At 39.3% G+C, this 22,133-nt stretch overlaps 1 pseudogene; it reads left to right on the forward strand.

Moving 5' to 3' along the window:
• Positions 1-20,395: 20,395 nt before the first annotated feature.
• On the forward strand, positions 20,396-21,325 carry LOC126071133 (olfactory receptor 18-like; annotated as a pseudogene).
• Positions 21,326-22,133: the final 808 nt, after the last annotated feature.

Here is a 22,133-nt window from a genome sequence, read left to right on the forward strand (position 1 = left end):
ATGCTTCAAGTCTTGGATAGCTCTGAATATTAGAGATTTGAATTCCCTTTCAGATAGTTCCAGTATCTTTTCTTCTACTGGAAAGTTATTTGGTGTTTTATTTTGGACATCTACTGCAACCATCGTGTCCTGTTTTTAAATAAGTTTTGATATCTTCTGCTGTCTTCAAGAGATTCAGTAGTTATTTTGTTTATTGATTTTAGATTTTTTTGCTTTGTCCTGCTTTTTGGTTTTATTTGGTTATGTCTGAGCAGGAGGGCTATGCTTTCTTTGCTCCTCTGTGGGCATATTTTTCACCTTTTTGTCCAATAGGTGGGGCCAGTTGCTCAGCTATGGTGCATCAGGGCAGGTCCAGCTGAAGGGGAGGGGCTGGTATGGATTGTTTGTAGAACCTACTGGGACTGAGAGATGGGCTGTAGGTGAGTGCAGGGCAGGTTCTCGTAGGCTGTGATTGTGTTTGCTCAGTGGTGAGATGTTCAGCACATGGTGTAGATAGGCGTGTGGTGTGTAGAACTAGGTTGGATAGGGAAAAGAAGAGAGAGAAGTGAGAAACAGGAACCAAAAAATAATTGCTGAGGGAGCCTTTCTTTGGAGTGGAGTGGTGAGAAACAGAAATGAGGAAAAATAAATGGAAAACAGAAAAAAAAATTACCTCCAGGGATCCCAGCAACTTGGTGGATCAGACTGGGAAAGCAGTTCTCCAGCTGAGCAGTGCATCACACCCTGTCAAGAAGAAACAAATATGGCACACGGAGTCAGGTATTTGAGAGAGAGTAGGGGGAGGAGGTGAGAGGCAGGGAAGAAATCAAAAGAAGCAGAAAAAAGCCACATTAGCAAGAAAGAAAGGGCACTGAAGGGGCTGCCTGGTGTGGGTTTGCCAAATTTTCATGGCACAGAGTTGGCATCTCCTGGGCCTGTGTTGCTTGGCCCCCCTGGGTTGCAGTGGATCGACCCCCTGGGTAGTGACCGATCAGCCTGCTGGGAAGTGGCAGAGGGCAAGCAGGGGGAGGAAAGGCAGGCGTAGTAAAGCATGTATCACTGGTTACTGGGTGTTCTGTCTCCTGCTGGGAGGCCTGTGAATCTGCTTTTCCTTATTCCCTGTCCGCTGATCTCTGACAGGAATCCAAGATGGCAAATCTGTGCTGTGTTAGCCGATAGGGGACCTCCAATTGTATCTCTCCTCGCTCTCTGTTCTCTGTCAGTTTCTTTTTCCATTCAGTGCTTGGTTTAGTTCTTTTTCTCTTCATTTGATGCTAAGGGTTCCAGGATTGAAGTTGGTCTCTGTTTTACTTAGTTTTTTGGGTCTTTGCTGTGGAGGGATGACATGGTGCTTCTGTCTATAGCCCCATGTTGGCTCCACCTCCAGGTTTGTTAACTTGCTTTGTGGTTACCTTGAAATTTACCCATCTTGCCAAGATTAAACCAGTTTGTATTACTTGATAAAGCCTTGAATTCCTCTCCATTTGAAAGTTCTATACCTACACCGTTTATTCCCTCTTTTACTCTTCTAACGTTGTTGTCATTTTACTGATTGATCTCTTTGGTTCTTTGTTGTAAATTTTTTAATTTTGTTTTTCCCTTGAGAGTTCATTATGTAGGCTGGTCCGGCTGATGCTATCTTATGTACTAGATTCAGGTTTTTGTCCGATGTTGTTTGTTCTCTAACTGAAGGACTCCTTTTAATGATTCTTGTATGGTTGGTATGGTTTTTATGTATTCCCTTAATTTGTGTTTATCTGGAAATGTCATAATTTCACTATCATATTTGAGTTAGAGTTTTGCAGGATATGTTATTCTTGATTGGCAGTTTTTTTCTTTCAAAACTTTGTATATGTCATTCCATTACTGTCCTGCCTGCATTGCTTCTGTCAAATAATCAGAGTTTAGTCTTATTGTTTTCTCTCTGTGACTTTTCATTTTCTCAAGCTGGTCTCAGGATTCTTTCTTTGTCTTTGGTTTTGGTGAGTTCGATTATGATATGTCTTTGTATTTTTCTTTTGGGGATCTGTCCTATATGGGGTTTGTCGAGCTTCTTGGATAGTCGACTTTTCATCTTTCATGATATTAGCAGAGTTTTCTTTCAGCAAATCTTCAATCATCCTCTTTGTGTTTTATGTTGTATACCCCTGTTTTGGATTTTGATCACATACAAATTTTTGCTTTTCGTTGTACCCACATTTTTCTTAGGTTTTTTTTCATTTTTATTTGTTCTTTTCTCAGATTTTTCCTGAAACGAAGTGGTCCTGCTTTTTTGCTTTATTTGCTTATGCCTGAAAGGGTGGTCTGGGTGTGTTTTGTTATTTGGGTACAGTCACCAAAGAACTCAGAAACGGAGTACAGGAAGGCTAGAAGTGGGGCGATTAAAAGTAGAAACTATTAACAGAAAGAGAAAGAAAAAAAATCTTTCATGGAAAAAAAATCTTTCATGTTTTTAGGGATGTTTTCTGTCAGTAAATCTTCCATGAACTTCTCTGTATTTTCCATTTTCTCCTCCTATTCTGAATGTCCGATCACACACACAAATTTTTGCTTTTTGTTGTATTGCACATCTTTCCTAGGATTTCTTCATTTTTCTTTATTCTTTTTTCTATTTTTTCCTGAAGTAAATTGTTAGCCAAGGATTTGTCTTTGATTTCACTGATCCTGTCTTCCATTGTTTCAAATTTGCTCCTAAAACCTTCTGTTGCACTGCCTATTTCTGAAACCTTGTTGTTTATCTTTTGTATCTCTAATAGATGTTTTTGCGTGGCTTGTAGTTTATTTATTTTGATGTTCTGTTACTGTTTTATTTCCTTGAATTCTTTCATTGTTTTGTTTGTCTTTTCCATGATTTTGTCTATTTTTTCTTTATTTTTGTTTGTGTTTTCCTTCATTTCCTGGAGGACCGTGAATATTAGAGTTTTGAATTCCCTGTCAGGTGTTTCCAGGTTCTTTTCTTGTACCAGAAGGTCATCTGGTATTTTATTTTGGATGCTATCTCGAGGCATCCTGACTTGTTTTTTGTATGTTTTGGTATTGTCTGCTGTCTTCAGGACATTCAGGAATTATTTTCTTCATTTTTATTTATTTGTTTGTTTGCTCCTGCTTTATGCTTTGTTTGGTTATGTGTGGGCTGACAGGCTGGATGTTCTCTGTTGCTTTCTTATCTGGGGGTATGATACTTCTCACCATCTTTTCTAGTTGGGCAAGGCTTGTCCCTCAGCTGTGGTGCAGCAGGTCAGGTCTGTTGGAGGGGGAGGGGCCATGATGAGGTATTTATGGTACATACTGGGGCTGACAGGGTGGGACAGGGCAGCAGTACAGCATGTGGAGTGGTGGTTGGCACCTTTGCTATTCAAGGGTGAGCACCCAGTACATGGTGCAATTATTTAGGAGAGAAGGGAGGATGTGATGAGTGGAGCTAAGTGGTTGTGGGAGAAAAGAGAGAGAAGAGAATGAAACAGGAGTAGAAAAAATGGTGCTGATGGAGCCTGCTGGCTTTTTATAGAATACTTAATCCTCCCTAAATTACATGAATCATTCAATGGGTTTGAAGATATTAAATTACCCTGAGGTTTTAAATTGAAAAAAAGTGTCTAATTTTTATGTTAAGATCTGTACAACTTTGAAGTTAGAGGTGAGAAATAAAGGTGACTTTCCTTCTTATAATGGGAGGGCCCAGATACCATGGACATTCACTTTCTCCCCCTTCTGTTACATTAATATTTACAACTCTTCAGACGCTGGAATAACATGACCCAATTTGGCTAATCATGTACTTTGGGCATTGAGCTTCAAGGCCACATAGCTGTAAATACCATGCCTGTTCCCATCTATCCAGTGAGCTCCATACGAATGTCTCTCTTCTAGAGTGGTGGTCTGCCTCATGACATCCAAGTCTGATTCTCTCTTCCTGTCAGTCCTAAGGAAGGAGCCTCAGACATCAACACCATCAGGTAGGACAGGAGTGCTGGATCCATACTCCTTGGTCATGACCCAGCAGAGACCTAGTGCAATCCAGTGAGTGCCATGGGAGACAGTGGACACAGAGGAGTGGGGGAGCATTGTTTCCTCCTCATCAAGACAAGCAGCAAACTTGAGATGGCCAGATAAGGAGCTCTGAAAAGCTAAGTTTCACCTCAGCATTCTGTGAAGTTTCTATTTCTGATTATTGTACAGGTCCAAGAAAACTCATTTAGTGTTCTAATTTCTTCTATGTTGGTTCTAGCTCCCATAGACCCTTCCCCACCAGAGCAGAAAATGGGCCCCTCTTACCTGTTGCCAAACACTTCATCATGAACTTGTACATGGGGGTGATAAGGACAATGATTGGGATGATGACAGTAATCACAGTATCATGAATGTTTATTGAAGCCTGCCCAGTGCCAGGATCTGAACTAAGTTTTCTATGTAACTTGTTTTGATTTTGTGCACAGCCACACCCAGAAATGAGCAACATGGAGTTATTGTCATTTCACAGAAGGAAAGGAGCACAGAATTTTTTTTTTTTTTTTTTTACTTAACCCACCCGGTGGCGTGGAGTCAGTTCCAACTCATAGCGACCCTTAGCACATCTAAATCTCAGAGACATAAAGATAGGATCTTGGGTTTCATTCCTTGTCAGGAAGCTGTAAGATTTAAAAGTGTAACTTAGATATATTTTTGGTTAAGTCCCCTGGACTTCTGCTTTAAATATTTTGAAATATGAGGAAACAGAGTTAAGATGGTTAGTGTATGAGCCTTAGTGACTTACAATTTAATTGTGAATCCTGTGTGCTCTACTTATGATCTGTGTCATGGGGTAAGTTCTGAGTATCTCTCAGACTCTACATTGCCATCTGAATTGATCCACAGTTGAGAAAGAAAGAGATTTGTATTGCTGTAAGGATTGAAGAGATAATAGATATTACAGTATGTGACTAATTCCTCATGTTGTTGTTGTGAGGTGCCTTTGAGTCAGTTCCAACTCATAGCTACCCTATACAGAATAGAAGGAAATACTGCCTGGTCTCGCTCCATCCTCACAATAGTTGCTATCCTTGAACCCATTGTCGTAGCCACTGTATCAGCCCATCTCATTGAGGGTCTTCCTCTTTTTTTGATGACCCTCTACTTTACCAAGCATGATATCCCTGTCCAGGGAGTGATCCCTCCTAATAACATGTTCAAAGTATGTAACAGGTAGTCTTGCTATCCTTGCTTCTAAGAAGCGTTCTGGTTGTATTTCCTCCAAGATAGATTTGTTTGTTCTTTTGGCAGTCCATGGTATATTCAATATTTTTCTCCAACACCACAATTGAAAGGCATCAATTCTTCTTCGGTCTTCCTTATTCATTGTCCAGCTTTCACATCGATATGAGACAGTTCAAAACACTGTGGCTTGCATCAGGTTCACCTTAGTCCTCAAGGTGACATCCTTCCTTTTCAACACTTGTAAGGGGTCTTTGCAGCAGATTTCCCCAATGAAACACATCTTTTGATTTCTTGACTGCTGCTTTAGGGGTGTTGATTGTGGATCCAAGTAAAATAAAATCCTTAACAAGCTCAATCTCCTCTCTGTTTATTATGATGTTGCTTATTTTGTCTAGTTGTGAGGATTTTTGTTTCCTTTATGTTGATGTGTAATCCATACTAAGGCTGAAGTCTTCGATCTTCATCAGTAAGTGCTTCAAATCCTCTTCCCTTTCAGAAAGCAATGTTGTGTCACCTGCATAACCCAGTTTGTTAGTGAGTCTTGCTCCAGTCCTGATGCCCTGTTCTTTTTCATATAGTCCAGCTTCTGAAATTATTTGCTCAGCATACAGATTGAATAGATATGATGAAAGGATGCAATCCTGACACATACCTTTCCTGACTTTAAACCGTGCAGTATCCCCTTGTTCTGTTCCAGTGACTGCCTCATGATCAGTTTACAGATTTCTCATGAGTGCAATTAAGCATTCTGGAATTGCCGTTCTCTACGGTGGTATCTATAATTTGGTATGATCCACACAATCGAGTGCCTTAGCATAGTCAATAAAAAACAGGTAAATATCTTTCTGGCATTCTCTGCTTTCAGCCAGTATCCATGTGCCATCAGCAATGATATCCCTTCTTCCATATCTTTTTCTAAATTCGGCTTGAATTTCTGGCAATTACCTGTCAATATACTGCTGAAGCTGCTTTTGAATGATTTTCAGCAAAATTTTGCTTGCACGTCATATTAATGATATTGTTTGTTAATTTCCACATTCAGTTGAATCACGTTTCATGGGAGTAGGCATAATATGGATGTCTTCCAGTTGGCTGGCTGTAGCTGTCTTCCAAATTTCTTGGCATATTTGAGTGAGCACTTCCAGCGCTGCATCCTTGTCTTGAAATGTCTCAATTGGTATTCCATGAATTCCTCGAGCATTGTTTCTGGCCAGTGCCTTCAGTGCAGCTTGGACTTCTTCCTTCTGTAGCATCGGTTCCTGATCATATTTTACCTCCTAAAACAGTTGAATGTCCACCAATTCTTTTTGTATAGTGACTCTGTGTATTTCTTTGGTCTTCTTTTAATGCTTCCTGCGTTGTGTAATAGTTTCCCCGTAGAATCCTTCAGTATTGCAATTCAAGGCTTGAATTTTTCTTCAGTTCTTTCAGCTTGAGAAATGCCAAGCGTGTTCTTCCTACTTGGTTTTCTATCTCCAGGTCTCTGCACATATCATCATAACACTTTACTTTGTCTTCTCAAGATGCCCTTTGAAATCTTCTGTTCAGCTCTTTTACTTCGTCACTTTTTCCTTTTATCTACTCAGCCATCAAGAGCAATTCTCAGAGTCTCTTCTGACATCTGTTTTTGGTCTTTTCTTTCTTCCTGTCTTTTCAATGACCTCTGGCTTTTTTCATGTCTGATGTCCTTGATGTCTTTCAACAACTTTTCTGGTCTTTGGTCATTAGTGTTTGATGCGTCAAATCTATTCTTGAGATGGTGTCTAAATTCAGGTGGGATATACTTGAGGTTGTACTTTCACTCTCAAGGACTTTTTCTAATTTTCTTCAGTTTCAATTTGAGCTTGCGTATGAGCAATTGACCGGCTGATCCACAGTCAGCCCCTGGCCTTGTTCTGACTGATGATATTGAGGTTTTCCATCTTCTCTTTCCACAGATGTAGTTGATTTGATTCCTGCGTATTCTGTCTGGCGATGTCCGTGTGTGTAGTCACTATTTATGTTGGTGACAAAAGATGTTTGGAATGAAGAAGTTGTTGGTCCTGCAAAATTCAATTACACAATCTCCAGCATCATTTCTATCACCAAGGCCATATTTTCCAACTACTGATCCTTCTTCTTTGTTTCCAACTTTCAAATTCCAATATCCAGTAATTATTAATGTACCCCAATTGCAAGTTTCATCAATTTAAGACTGCAGAAGTTGGTGAAAATCTTCGATTTCTTCTTCTTTGACCTTAGCGATTGATGTGTAAATTTGAATAGTAGTTGTATTAACTGGTCTTCCTTGTAGGTGTATAGATATTATACTATCACTGACAGTGTTGTACTTCAGGAATGTTCTTTTTGATGATGAATGCAGTGGCATTCCTCTTCAAGGTGTTATTGCTGGCCCAGTAGACCATATGATTTTCTAATTTAAAATGAGTAATACCAGTCCATTTCAGCTCGCTAATGCCTAGGATATTGATGTTTGTGCATTCCATTTCATTTTTGATGATTTCCAGTTTTCCTAGATTCATACTGCATAAATGAGTGTGATGATTAATGGATGTTTGCAGCTATGTCTTCTCATTTTGAGTCATGCCACATTAGCAAATGAAGTTCCCAAAAGCTTACCTCCATCCAAGTCATCAAGGTTGACTCTACTTTGAGGAGACAGCTCTTCCCCAGTCCTATTTTGAGTGTCTTCCAACCAGAGGGCTCATCTTTTGGCACTATATCAATGTTATGCTGCTATTTATAAAGTATTCACTGGTTATTCTTTTCAGAATAGACCAACTAGTCCTTCTACCTAGTCTGTCTTAGTCTGGGAGCTCAGCTGAAACCTGTCTGCCATGGGTGTCCCTGCTGGTATTTGAATACCGATGGCATAGCTCCCAGCATCACAGCAACAAAGAAGCCCCCACAGTAAGAGAAACTGACAGATGCATGTCATCTGAGTTGATCCACAGTTGATAGAGAAAGAGATCTGCATTGCTGTAAGGATTGAACAGATAATGGATATTATATATGTGATTAATTTTACATACTATTATAATTAATATAAATTAGATTAAGCTTCATGCCACTCAACGAAAGTATACTGTAATCTGAAGGTTTTACTTTGCATCCATGTAAGAGCTTTTTATTTTCATTTTTACACAAGAATGTATAAGAATGTTTAGAAGAAAACAACTGAGTGTCATTAATTTCTCAATGCCCAGAAATACCCGTGCTTGGGACTGAGTAAGTTACAGCCACCATCAGAACAAGAAATCTGTATTGAATATGGAATAGACCCTTGGTTCCTTCGTTCATTGTTTTAGAGGATCAGAGTGTTGGCTGTATTGTATACACTGAGTGCTTTCCTGTCTGTCCTGTCATCCTTCCAAGGATGTCCAATCACAGTAGAGACAAAATAGGGCATGAATATGTCTATACCATGCATTCTCAATGGGGCCTATTTAATTAATGTAGTGTACAACATTCAATTATTTTCAAAAAATTGTGGATATTTTCATAAAAATGAAAATCTAAAAGGAAAAACAGAGAAAAAGAAGGGAAAATAAATCTTATTGTGTGAATATAAACACATTTTATGATTTCAATATATTCTATGCTTGAATTTCCTGGCACATATTAGGCTTCTATCCTTCCCACATAATCAAATAAAACTGGGATTGTATTTCAACAATAAAACCATTACTCTCATATTGATTCAAATTCTGATTAAAAAAATATGTGCAATTATTTATTAAGTGCCAAAACTTTGTTAGCTGCAACATGATCTTTAAACCACTCTTTTGATTTCTCATCTGGTTTTATTGTTAAGTTATTCCAATAATTTTCAATAAAAGTCACTACACCCTAATAAGCCGACACTTTCCTTATACCTGTTTCCTTAGTCCTTGATTAGATAGCTTCTTTCTGTACTTACTGTGTATTGCCACATTGCTAGTTTTTGCCTTTCAGTCCTTGTATAAATATTTTATCAGTTTCCTGTATGCAATACTTTTGGTGTTTTTTCTTTGTTGAATATTGACTGATAAATTATGTTTGGGGAAAAAAGGTATTTGTAAAGTGTCTAAAATTGGAATGTACAAAGAACGCTTATGAAAAAACAGTGGGTATAAATTATGTATCTTGGTCAAAGTTTTACAACTGAGGATTAAAGTGTTGGAAACATATCTCTGAATGTTGTGGTTCTGTTGCTATTCTAAGACCATTCATTCACCAAATCAGTATGAATAAATTAAATTTTATCTTAGTTTTCATTAGTCTAGGATAGCAAAGGGCAATGTTTTCCCTAAAGGGCAGCTCTAGCCTTTCACTTGCAACATGTTGATTAAGCCTTATCGTTATGGTGTTTCCTTGTCTTTGGGCTTTTTCTCTGTTGTAGTATATGGTTATGCACACGTCCTTTACATACATCACATAATTTCTGAGGGAGCAATTTGGGATGTTCTGATAACCTGCCCAATCAATAGATTAATTTACTGTCTTTTATCACTGAGTTAAATCACCTACAAATGTTCCTGATGAGAAATTTGGATAGTGGAGAATGGAAAGCACTGGACAGAGGATGACACCTTACCAGTTCATGGGAAGAGATGTTGTTGTTAGGTGACCTCGAGTTGCTTCTGAATCATAGTGATCTTATGTACAACAGAATGAACACACTGCCAGGTCCTGCACCATCCCTACCATCATTGTTATGCTTGAGCCTGGTGTTTCAGCCACTGTCAATCTATCCCGTTGAGAATCTTCCTCTTTTTTGGTGACCCTCTACTTTACCAAGTATGATATCCTTCTCCAGGGACTGATTTCTCCTGATTACATGTCTGAAGTATGTGGGATGTAGTCTCGTCATCTTTGCATCAAAGGAGCATACTAATACTTTTTCCGAGACAGATTTGTTCATTCTTTTGGCAGTCCATGGTATATTGAATATTCTTTGCCAACACCACAATTCAAAGGCATTAATTCTTCTTTGGGCTTCCTTATTCATTGTTCAGCTTTTGCATGCACATGAGATGATTGAAAATACCATGGCTTGGGTCAGGCACACCTTAGTCTTCAAGGTGACATCTTTGCTTTTCAACACTGTAAAGAGGTCCTGTGCAGCAGCTTTGCCCAATGCAATGCTTCTTTTGATTTCTTGACTGCTGTTTCCATTGGTGCTGATTGTGGATCCAGATAAAATGAAATCCTTGACAACCTCAATCTTTTCTCTGTTTATCGTGATGTTGCTTATTGGTCCGTTTGTGAGGATTTTTATTTATTTATTTTGAGGTGTAATCCATACTGAAGTCTGTGGTCTTTGATTTTCATCAGTAAGTGCTTCAAGTCCTTGTCACTTTCACCAAGCAAATTGTGTCTGCATAATAAAGGTCTGTAATGAGTCTTCGTCTAATCTGTGGGAAGAGATAGCACTGACTGAAAATCAGGAAAGTAGTGTTCTGATTCTGTAGTTATGGCTCACTGCAAAATCAGTTCCATCTGTCCCAGAACTAAGTTTCATATCCTTTTCTGCAAACCTAGGAGTGACTAAAAAAAAAAAAAAAAAAAGAAACATGTATCCAAGATATTGTTAACTTTTGATGTCTCCGGGTAGACTGTCCTCAGTGGTAATATTTTCTGCTTTCTCTTTAAATTTCAAGACTTAGAATGAGTAATACTTATTGCCTGTGAATGAGGAAAAGACCGGAAGGAAGTATGCCAGGGTTTCCTAATGGCTATCAAAAAATGGTGTACTTATCTTTGATATGGAATTGGAACCACACATAATAGAAAGGGTGTGGCATTTGGTGGCACACCTCCAACTACATCTGGGGTTATAAACTGGATCATTTTGGCAACTCAGTGCACCTCATTGATCCTCAGAGTATTCATCAAATTGTGATGAATAGTGCTAATCTTCCAAGGCCATTGTAATGACTAAATGTAATGTTGTCAAGGTTGGATCAAATAATAGTTTCCCATCTAGTGGTAGCCCTTAATATCACTTTAATGAAGTTCATTTTAAGTGTGCTTTCCAAGTATTAAAAAAGAACTTGATATTACAAATTGATTTTAGGCATAATATAAAACATCAAGGACATCAGAGATGAAGAAAGGAAGAGGTCATCAATAAGACAGGAAAGAAAGAAAAGACCAAGATGGATGTCAGAGGAGACTGAAACTTGCTCTCAAACATTGAGCAGCTAAAGTAAAAGGAAGAAATGATGAAGTAAAAGAGCTGAACAGAAGATTTCAAAGGGCAGCTCGAGAAGACAAAGTAAAGTATTATAATGATATGTGGAAAGAGCTAGAGCTAGAAAACCAAAAGGGAAGAACACGCTCGATGTTTCTCAAGCTGAAAGAACTGAAGGAAAAAAAATTGAAACCTCAAGTTGCAATAGTGAAGAATTCTATGGGGGAAAATATTAAGCAACAGAGGCAGTATCAAAAGAAGATGGAAGGGATACACAGAGTCATTATACAAAAAGGAACTAGTGGACATTCCACCATTTCAGGAGGTAGCATATGATCAAAAACTGATGGTCCCGAAAGAAGAAGTCCAAGCTGTACTGAAGGCACTGGTGAAAAGCAAGGATGGAACGTCAATTGAGATGTTTCAACAAAGGGATGCAGCACTGGAAGGGCTCACTTGTCTATGCCAAGAAACTTGGAAGACAGCTACCTGGCCAACCAATTGGAAGAGATCCATATTTATGCCTATTCCCAGTAAAGGTGATCCAACTGAACGTGGAAATTATGAAACAATATCATTAATACCACATGCAAGCAAAATTTGGCTGAAGATCATTCAAAAGCAGCTGCAGCATATCAAGAGGGAAGTCCCAGAAATTCAGGCAGGATTCAGAAATGGATGTGGAACCAGGGATATCATTGCTGATGTCTGATGGATCCTGGCTGAAAGTGGAGAATACCAGAAAGATGTTTACGTGTTTCGTTGACTAGGCAAAGACATTCTACTGTGTGTATTATAACAAATTCTGAATAACATTGTAAAGAATGGGAATTCCAGAACACTTAATTGTGCTCATGAGGAACCTGTACACAAATCAAGAGGCAGTTGTTTGGACAGAACAAGGGTTCTGTTAAAGTCAGGAAAGGTGTGTGTCAGGGTTGTATCCTTTCACCATACCTATTCATTCTGCATGCTGAGCAAATAAGCTGAGAAGTTGGAGTATATGAGGAATGGGGCATCAGGATTGGAAGAAGACTCATTAACGACCTATGTTATGCAGATGACATAACCTTGCTTGCTGAAAGTGAAGAGGACTTGAAGCACTTAGTGATGAAGATCAAAGACCACAGCCTTCAGTATGGATTACACCTCAACATGAAGAAAACAAAAATTGTCACAACTAGACCAATAAGCCACATCACCATAAATGGAGAAAAGTTTAAAGGTGTCAAGGATTTCATTTTACTTGGATCTGCAATCAACACCCACGGAAGCAGCAGTCAAGGAATCAAAAGACACATTGTATTGGACAAATCTGTTGCAAACCCACTGCCGTCGAGTCGATTCCGACTCATAGCGACCTATAGGACAGAGTACAACTGCTCCACAGAGTTTCCAAGGAGCGCCTGGTGGATTTGAACTGCCAACATCTTGGTTAACAGCTGTAGCACTTAACCACTATGCCACCAGTGTTTCTATCTGTTGCAACGGGCATCTTTAAAGTACTGAAAAGCAAAGATGTTGCCTTGAAGACTAAGGTGTGCCTGACCCAAGCCATGATGTTTTCAATCACATCATATGCATGTGAAAGCTGGACAATGAATAAGGAAGACTGAAGAAGAATCGATGCCTTTGAATTGTGGTGCTGGCGAAGAATATAGAGTATATCATGAACTACTGAAAGAGCTAACAAACCTGTCTTGGAAGAAATACAACTAGAATGCTCATTAGAAGCAAGGATGGTGCGACTGTGTGTTACTCACTTTGGACTTGTTGTCAGGAGGGATCAGTCCCTGGAAAAATAAATCATGCTTGGTAATGTAGGGGGTCAGGGAAAAGGAGGAAGACCCTCAACGAGATGAAACAACACAGCGGCTGCTACAAAGGCTAAAACATAACAAGGATTGTAAAGATGGCTCAGAATCAGGCAGTGTTTCGTTGTGCGTCACATAGGGCCGCTATGAGTCAGAACTGACTCAATGGCACCGAACAACATAAAACATGTTTGTATTTAACTTGTTCATCTCTACAGTTGTGAAAAGAAAGGCACTCATCTGACAGAATGGTTAAGAGGAGGTGAATCAAAAGCATTGATTAGAAGAGTGTTTAGTACCTAGTAATGGATCAATAAGTGGACACTAACATAGTAACCACATGGATAGGCCAAGTAATTGGTGTTTCAGGGAAACTGTTTGATTTTCAATGTTAGCTCCTCTAAATCATTAGCTTTGTGGACATGGACATGTTATTTAACTCTCAAGGCCTTGGTTATTCATTTTCTATATTATTTAGCTGACAGTAGTGTAAGGATTAAGGAGACAATGCATATCTTGCATGGTAAGAATTTAGCAAATAGAGATACCATTGTTGTTGTTGTCTGCTACAACACAGATGCCATTCAAGTAAATTATTTAAACTCATGTGTGCTTTTCCCTGGATGCCTGATGACCATTATATTTAATCTTCATACAAGATCTTAAGCTGTTCAGGGCAGGACTTGAATATCATTTATCTTTATAATCAAAATCTACTACATTAAAACCAGAGATTCGTCCTGTCTGTACTTTGTATAATAAATAAATTTTTCATTATCTTATTAAAAAATGGTGAAGACATTTCAACGTCCGTACATCCAGTATTCTTCTTCCTCCCTGGAGCATTATACCTCCCACAGAGATCTTTAAGAACTCCTGAAGGAAGAAATGTATGCTTAGTTTGTTTTTATTATTATGGAGATTTGTTGGAATCTATTATTCACCGTTTAATTGTATGTGTAACAATAAGACTCATAAGTGGAACGCCTGATAAGCTGTATAAATAACACAAGGATGAAAATGTGGGTGTAGATTTTCCTCATATGGACATCTAAAAAGGAAATGTGGTATGTTTCTTTTTCCTGTAAGGATACTCCTTCAGAGAGAGAAGAGGGAAAAGCACAAAGCCGATCTCTGATTTTACCACAAGAACACAACTCTCTTTGGTTTTCATACATGCATCCTCTACGTTGGCTATGTCAGTGACCTTGGAAATTGATCTCCTCTTTCCACTGTTTTTTTTTTTTTTTTTTTTTCCACTGTGCTTAATGTTAAACATTAGCCATCATTCAAGGACAGTCCTTATCATCTACCTCTCCATTTCACCTCTACAATCCTGCCATTTGGTTTCCCCAAAGTTATTCTCGGCCATTTTTCCTAACGTAGGTAAATAGCATCCTTTTGTCCGTATTCAGTTTCACTTGGTGTATGTTCCAAATTTCCTCATATCAATTAATGACAAGTTATTCTCTTAGTTATTCAGAACAGAGAAGCCTTACCCAGGTGGCCACATGGATAGGATATAAAAGGTGCACTATATCATCATTCCACATATGTGGTTTTGGGTTATATCATCATTCCACATTATCTTCTACGAGGAAAACAACCAAACCAGAAAACAAACCTATATAAGCATAAAGCACATATTATTAGAGGTATCAAGAGTTCCAAAACAAAGAAATCTAAGGAAAATTGCATACTGCGTTGAAGTGAGCAATTTCTAGTCCAGGAGAAATCAGAAGCTGCTGGGGATAGTTTTTGAATTTGTGCATGGAATGGCTGTGACTGGCCTAATATTGATGGAAGGACTCCGCTGGTGTTAGAGAAACTGGAGTGGCTTCTGACTGCAAGACCAGGAGCAGCGTGGTGGAGTTTGTAGGAATTCTACTACGTGTCTGTGTTTCTCCAGGGAATGTGTGCTGAGAGCATAGTGGTACAATGGATTGAGACTATGCTGGAAAGCAGAGGGACTTGTCTAGAGTTTGGTGGTGCTTAGAGCCACCGTCCTTATAGAGAGCAAAGCTTGTGTAGTGTGTAGCTTCTAAGATTCTCCCAATCATTCATGTTCTTGTTGATAACCATCCCATTGAGTGCGTGCTGGACTCAATTAATTGCTTCCATCAAAGAGAATTTGGAAAACTATTGGACTATCACTTCCAACAATGGGGTGTAAAAAAGAATCTGACTCTTCATCTTGCCAGCCGTCTCCTGCTCTCTGGCCAGCCTACTGTGATGAAAACCAGCTTCCATGTTGTCAGCTGGCTGACGGAGAGGCCCATGTGGTCAGAAGTTAAGGGAAGTCTCTGGCCAATAGCCCCTGAGGAACAAATTCTGCCCACTGACACCTGAGTGACCTTGGAATCAAATTTTCTTCCAGTCAAATCTTAAGGTGACTGCAGCCCTTGCCAACACTATGAATGTAGTCTTCCCCGAGGCCCACAGAGGTATTTGGGTGAAGGATCAAGTTAACAAAGAGGTATGACAAAATAAGTAGGTTTCTAAAGTACCAATAGACATTAAGTGTACAGAAAATTTAGAACTGGTGCTGTCATTCAAATAGGAAAAAAAGTATAAATTGCCAACGCATAAAAGTCCAAACCCCATGCAAGGGCTACGGAAAGAAGATAGGACATTCTGCTTCCTGACAGAAATATGAATTCAGAAAATGAAAATAGTATCAAATTCTTGTTATAGAAGATCTGTTGTTGTTGCTAGGTGCTGTTGAGTTGATTTTGACTCTTACGAACCCCATGTGACAGAGTAGAACTGCCCCGTAGAGTTTTCTAAGCTGTAGACTTTATGGGAGCAAAGAGTCTCCAATTGCCAAACTTTCAATTTGCAACTGAGTGCTTTAAGACTGTGCCACCAGGACTTTTATGGAATACTTAATCCTCCCTAGAATACATGGTTCATTCAGTGGGTTTGAGGATATTCAATCACACATTGATTGTTTAGATTGAAAAATTGAAAGAAAAAAAGTGATTTTTATTTTAAGATCTGTACAACCGAGAAGTAAAGGTGAGGAATACAAGGGGGCTTCTTCCTTAGAATGACAAGGCCCAGATAACACAGACATCCAATTTTTTCTCTTCCTGTTTCATGCATACTAACAAGTCTTCAGAGATTGTAATAACATGAACCAATTTGGCTAATTGTGAGCTCTGGGCATTGAGCTACCAAAACGATACAACTGTAAAATCTTGCCTGTGACCTCAGGGTCTTCAGTTTGCTCTTCGCAGTCCAGTGAACTCCATAACTGAGTCTCTCCTTTACAGTGGTCGTTTGAATCAGGAGGTCTATGCCTGAATCTCTCTTCCTGCCAGTCCTGAGGAAGGAGCCTCAACCCTTCCTCAACCCTTATTGCCCACCAGGCAGGGGGTGTCGGTGGAGTCATACTCCTTTGTTATACTTCGGCAGAGACCCAGCACAATCCAGTGAGTGCCTTGAGAGACAGTGGACACAGAGGAGCTTGGGAGCATTGTTTCCTCCTCATCAGAACAAGCTGTACACTTGGGATGGCCAGATGGGAGGCCCTGAAATGCTAAGTTTCAGCTTAGAGGCATGTGAACTTTCTGTTCCTGGTTCTGGTAGAGGTCTAAGAAGACTCATTTAGATTTTTAATTTGGTTCTTGCTCTCATAGGCACATCCCCACCAGAATGAGAAATTTGTCCCTTCACCTGTCTTCTAAACAGTTCAGCAAGATCTAGCAGATGATGATGATAACCATAATGATGAAAATGATGGCAGTAACCAACCATAGTATTATGAAAATTTATTGAAGGCTGCCCAGTGCCGGGATCTGAACTAAGTTTACTATGTAATTTGTTTCTTTTTTCTACACAACCACACCTAGAAGAGAGCAATACATGTTATGTCATTTCATAGAAGAGAAAATGAGCAGTTTTTTTTGGTAACTTGTTCCAGGTCATAAGCCAGAAAAGGTTGAAGCCAGGCTTGAATCTGGGCAGTGTGACACCAGACACAGGGCATCTGGCCATATTCTCCCCTGCCGTCCACCGTGCCATTCCACCTCTTTGGTCTCTCCACACAGAGACCCCCTGCTCACTGTGCTCCTTTGTGGGGGTCTGCTAGACCACAGTGGAGAGCAGTGAGTGCCTTTTGGTGTCTCCACTTTCAGAAGGATAGTTGTGAATACAGGAAAAGAACACACCAGGAGTTGGCAGATGATAATTAGGACAGGTCTCTCTCTTGCCTCTTCTGGAATTTAACTCAGGTGTCCACTTCCTTTCATCACTGTAATTCAGCCTATCTCAATCTTGGAGACATAAAGACAGGATCTTGAGTTCCATTCCTGGTCAGGAAGCCGGAGTGAGTTTAAAGGTGTAACTTAGATGAATCTTTGGTTAGGTCCCTTGGACTTTTTCATCAAACTTTTCTTGAACTGTGAGGAAACAGAGTGAAGATGGTTGATGCATAGGCCAAAGTGACTTACAATTTAATTGTAAATCCTGTCTGTGCTACTTATGATTTGTATGCCATTGGGGTAAATTCTTAGGATCTTTCAGCCTCTACGTTGCCATTTGAGTTGATCCACAGCTGACAGACCGGAGATCTGCATTGCTGTAAGGACTGAACAGTAATACATATTATATATGTGATTAAATATGTGAAGGATGCATATAGTCAGGGCACATTAGTTTTACGTATTATCATTATTATTAATTACATAAAGCTTCATACCATTCAACTAATGTATCCTGTGATCTGACAGGTTTATTTTGTCTTGATCCCTGTAAGATCCTTTTACTTCCATCTTTATCCAAGTAGATATTGAATACTTGGAAGTCAATCATTGAGTCTCATGAATTCCTGACTCATCAGAGAATATCCTGTACTTAGCACAGAGTAGGCTACAACCACAATGAAACAACAAATCTTTATTAAATATGGAATAGACCCTTGGTTCCTTTGTTCCTTAGTTCACAGGATCAGATCATAAGCTGTACTGCTTCTGCGCTGAGTGCTTTCCTGCCTGTACTTTCATACCTCCAAGAATGTCCCATAGGACTAGAGACAAGATAAAATGGGGCATGAATATATCTATATCATGAGCTTTCTATGGGACCTATTTAGTTAGTAGGGTGTAAAACATCAATTATTTTTTAAAAATTGTGGGAGTTTTCATAAAACTAAAAAGGAAAAACAGAGAAAGAGATGGAGAAAGTAAGTCTTACTGTGTGAACCTAGGCACGTTTTATGATTTTAATACATTCTATGCTTGACTTTCTTGGGACATGTTAGGCTTCTATCTTTCCCATATAATCAGATAAAGCCATGATTATATTTCAACAATAAACCCACTACTCTCATATTAATTCAAATTCTGACTAAAAAACATTGTCCAAGTATTTATTAAGTGCCAAACCTTTGTCAGCTGCCGTACACATCCCAGTGATGGGTATTATTCTGCCCTATTTCCACGTAAGAGAAGATGAAATATTCACAAGCACTCCAAATTCATTGTGTGACAGATTTGGGATTTGGACCTTGCCCTTCTGACTCCTATTCCAGGATTCTGTCTCCTCAACCAGAGCTGAATGATCGTGTTTCTTTTCAGATGAGCAAATGGAGACTGAAGCATCGATTCTTCATCCCAAAACTCAGTGATTTGAACTGTGAATTAATAGGCCAAATGAAATCATGTTAGATCTACCAATAGAAATGAAGAAATGAGTTGCCACCGGGGAGCTAAAAGAGGAAATATCAAACCTCCCACTGAGGAAAGATTGTCTTGGAAAGCTGTTAAGTTGGCCTAAGATAGCTGAGTTTCAAACCTGGCTTTCGAATGTCCCTGGTCCTATTTTCCAGAATTTACAAATAAGGGTGTTGACCTGATAGGGAAACAATGCTTCCTAAACATTTAGGATGAGAAACTTATTTCAGCACTTTATGAAGACAATAGAGAATGAAAATAAATAAAGGAAAATGTCAACAGAACACCAGACATTTCCCTGAGATGGTGTAGCATTGATGCAAATACCAATATCTACACAGTGAAAAATAGGCAGAGAGTGTTTCTGAAAAGTAAATCATTGCTTAATCATTGGTGCATTTTACACTAATGCCATCTTTGGAATTGGCAATGTTGTATGATTTCAACGTTTATCAAACAGTTAACAAAGTTTGATGTCCAATAAGCCAAGGGAGAGGATATATACTTTAAAACTTTAAAACTGACCCACATATTTGAATGGCCATGTATGTCAATATAAGATGGATGTCAGAAAACCAAAGAATGATGAAAACCTGTGAAGATAATTGACGTATAAGCACGCTCTCTGATGATGAACATTTTGATGTAACTTAGAATCTAGCTAATGAGGTCCTTGGGTGAAGCAAATGGTTTGAACTCAACTATTTACCTCCAGATTGGTGGCTGGTATGCACTCTTCAGTGCCATGAAAGAACGACCTGGTGATCTGCTTTTGTAAAGATTAAGAAAACTCTGTGGAGGGGTTCTATTCTTTAACACATGGAGTCAGTATGTTGCAATTAACTCAGTGGTGATTCTTTTTTTTTTAATCTGTTCCTATCCTATATGTTGTTTTATAAATACTCCAAACCAAGGGAATTTATACACTGTACTTGTATAAAATAAAGTACATTTGAGTGCTCCTTAAAAACGTCATCCAGTTTCCCTTGAGTATATTCTGACTCATGGTCACACTATGTGTGTCAGAGTAGAACTATGCTCCATTGGGTTTCAATGACCTTATTTTTCAGGTGTCTCTGGGTGGAATCCAACCTTTCTGCTTAGAAGCCAAGTGTGTTTATGGTTTGCACACCCTGGAACTGCAAGTGCTTCTTAGTGTTCTTTAATTGAAACGAATTTTTCTCAAAAGGGTATTTCTTATTGTATGTGCTTCTCTCATAGCGGGGGGTGATAGTTTGCTCTTTCTATGAACTCGTTATCATCAAATGTCCTTGCCATTTTAACATTCTTTAGCCTAACATCTCTAAAGTGGTTGGGTACAGAAAAAAGTGAATACCACAGAAAACAATGAGGGAAAAGTTTTGAGAAATACAGTGGTTGGGTTTGCTGTAACTGAGTAATATTGCTGAAAAGTACTGGGGTCTTAGATCCTTAAGTGTGAACAAATGAGTTTGTGGGCTTCTGAGTTTCTTGAATTTAAAATACAAATACAATACCGGGTGGCTGTTTACCTGTTTCCTTTTTTACAATATTGTTTTTCCGAAAGCTGTCGTAAGTACATGGAGCCACAGAATCTAACAGATGTCTCAGAATTCCTCCTCTTGGGCTTCTCTGATGATCAAGGACTGCAGCCCCTCCTCTTTGGGCTGTTCCTGTCCATGTACCTGATCACTGTGACTGGGAACCTGCTCATCATCCTGGCTGTCACCTCTGACTCCCATCTCCACATCCCCATGTACTTCATCGTCTCCAACCTGTCCTTGGCTGACATTGGTTTAATTTCTACCACAGTCCCAAAGATGCTAGTGAACATCAAGACTCAGAGCAAATCCATCACCTATGGGGGCTGCCTGATACAAATGACCTTTTTTTACCTCTTTGGATGTCTGGACGATCTGCTCCTCACTGTGATGGCATATGACCGGTTTGTGGCCATCTGTCACCCTCTGCACTACACAGTCATCATGAACCCTCGCCACTGTGGCTTGCTAGTTTTGGTGTCTTTTTTCATCAGCCTTTTGGACTCCCAGCTGCACATTTCAATGGTGTCACAACTTACCTTCTGCACAGATGTGGAAATCCCTCATTTCTTCTGTGACCCTACTCAACTCTTTAGCCTTGCATGTTCTGAAACCTCCATCAATATCATATTAGTGTATTGTATTGGTGTCATCTTTGGTGGTGTTCCATTCTCAGGGATCCTTTTCTCTTACAGTTGAATTGTTTCCTCCATTCTGAGAGTCTCATCTTCAGGTGCGAAGTATAAAGCCTTTTCCACCTGTGGCTCTCACCTGTCAGTCATTTGCTTATTTTATGGAACAGGCCTTGGAGTGTACCTCAGTTCAGCTGTCTCATCTTCTCCCAGGAAGTGTGCAGTGTCTTCAGTGATGTACAATGTGGTGACACCCATGCTGAACCCCTTCATCTACAGCCTGAGGAACAGGGACATCAAGAGGGCCCTGTTGAGGCTCCTTAGCAGAACAGCTTAATATCAACTCTTGTGCTATCTTTTTGGCGTGTGGGTTGGAAAAATGGTAAAAATGGCAAAACTGGACATCTGCAACCATAAATCTTGCCTCTTGGTTATGTATTTTTTGTAGCTATCAGAGGTTTCTGTCTCTAGATTTCATATCTGAGCATTGCTTCCTTTGTAACATGCTTATTGGGATAGTGGAATTATTCTGGGATATATCAGTCTGCATGATCAAATCCCACTGCAGCTATAGAGCCATCTGTAGCTTCTCTTCTATGACCCAGGATTTCTGGTATAATGAACAAATCTGTTTTTATGTACTTAGAATCTTCATCCTTTACCTTAATTCATATCTATTAACCAGCCTACTTTTGTATCTATCAGAACCGTATATGCAGGTTTTGTGTGAGAATGCATGTCACTGGTCCTAAACCTTGACTTCATATTAGAATCATCTAAAAAAAAAAAAATTAAGAAGCTAAAAAATATTGATGCTTTGGTCCTACCACTATGGATTCTGATTTAATTGTAATGGCATGTGGCTTCAGCATAAGATTTTTAAAGCACCACAGGCAGTTTTAATGTTCAGCCAACGTGAAAACTACTGATCTTTCAGACTTTTCTTCCAATATGACTAGTTTGTTGTGGATCTTTTACTTCTCCTGAGCAGGTGCTGAAGATCTCAAAGTGGTCAGAGCTCACACTGGGCAAGATATGAGAGAACGTACCCTAGCACGTGGTAAGTGATTTTTCACGATATTGCTGATGACATTTCTTCTCATATCTTCTCCCTATACATCATGTTCCTGTTGGCAGCTCCTCTA

The sequence above is a fragment of the Elephas maximus genome, chromosome 3, assembly GCF_024166365.1.
Source record: "Elephas maximus indicus isolate mEleMax1 chromosome 3, mEleMax1 primary haplotype, whole genome shotgun sequence".
NCBI classification, from domain to species: Eukaryota; Metazoa; Chordata; class Mammalia; order Proboscidea; family Elephantidae; genus Elephas; species Elephas maximus.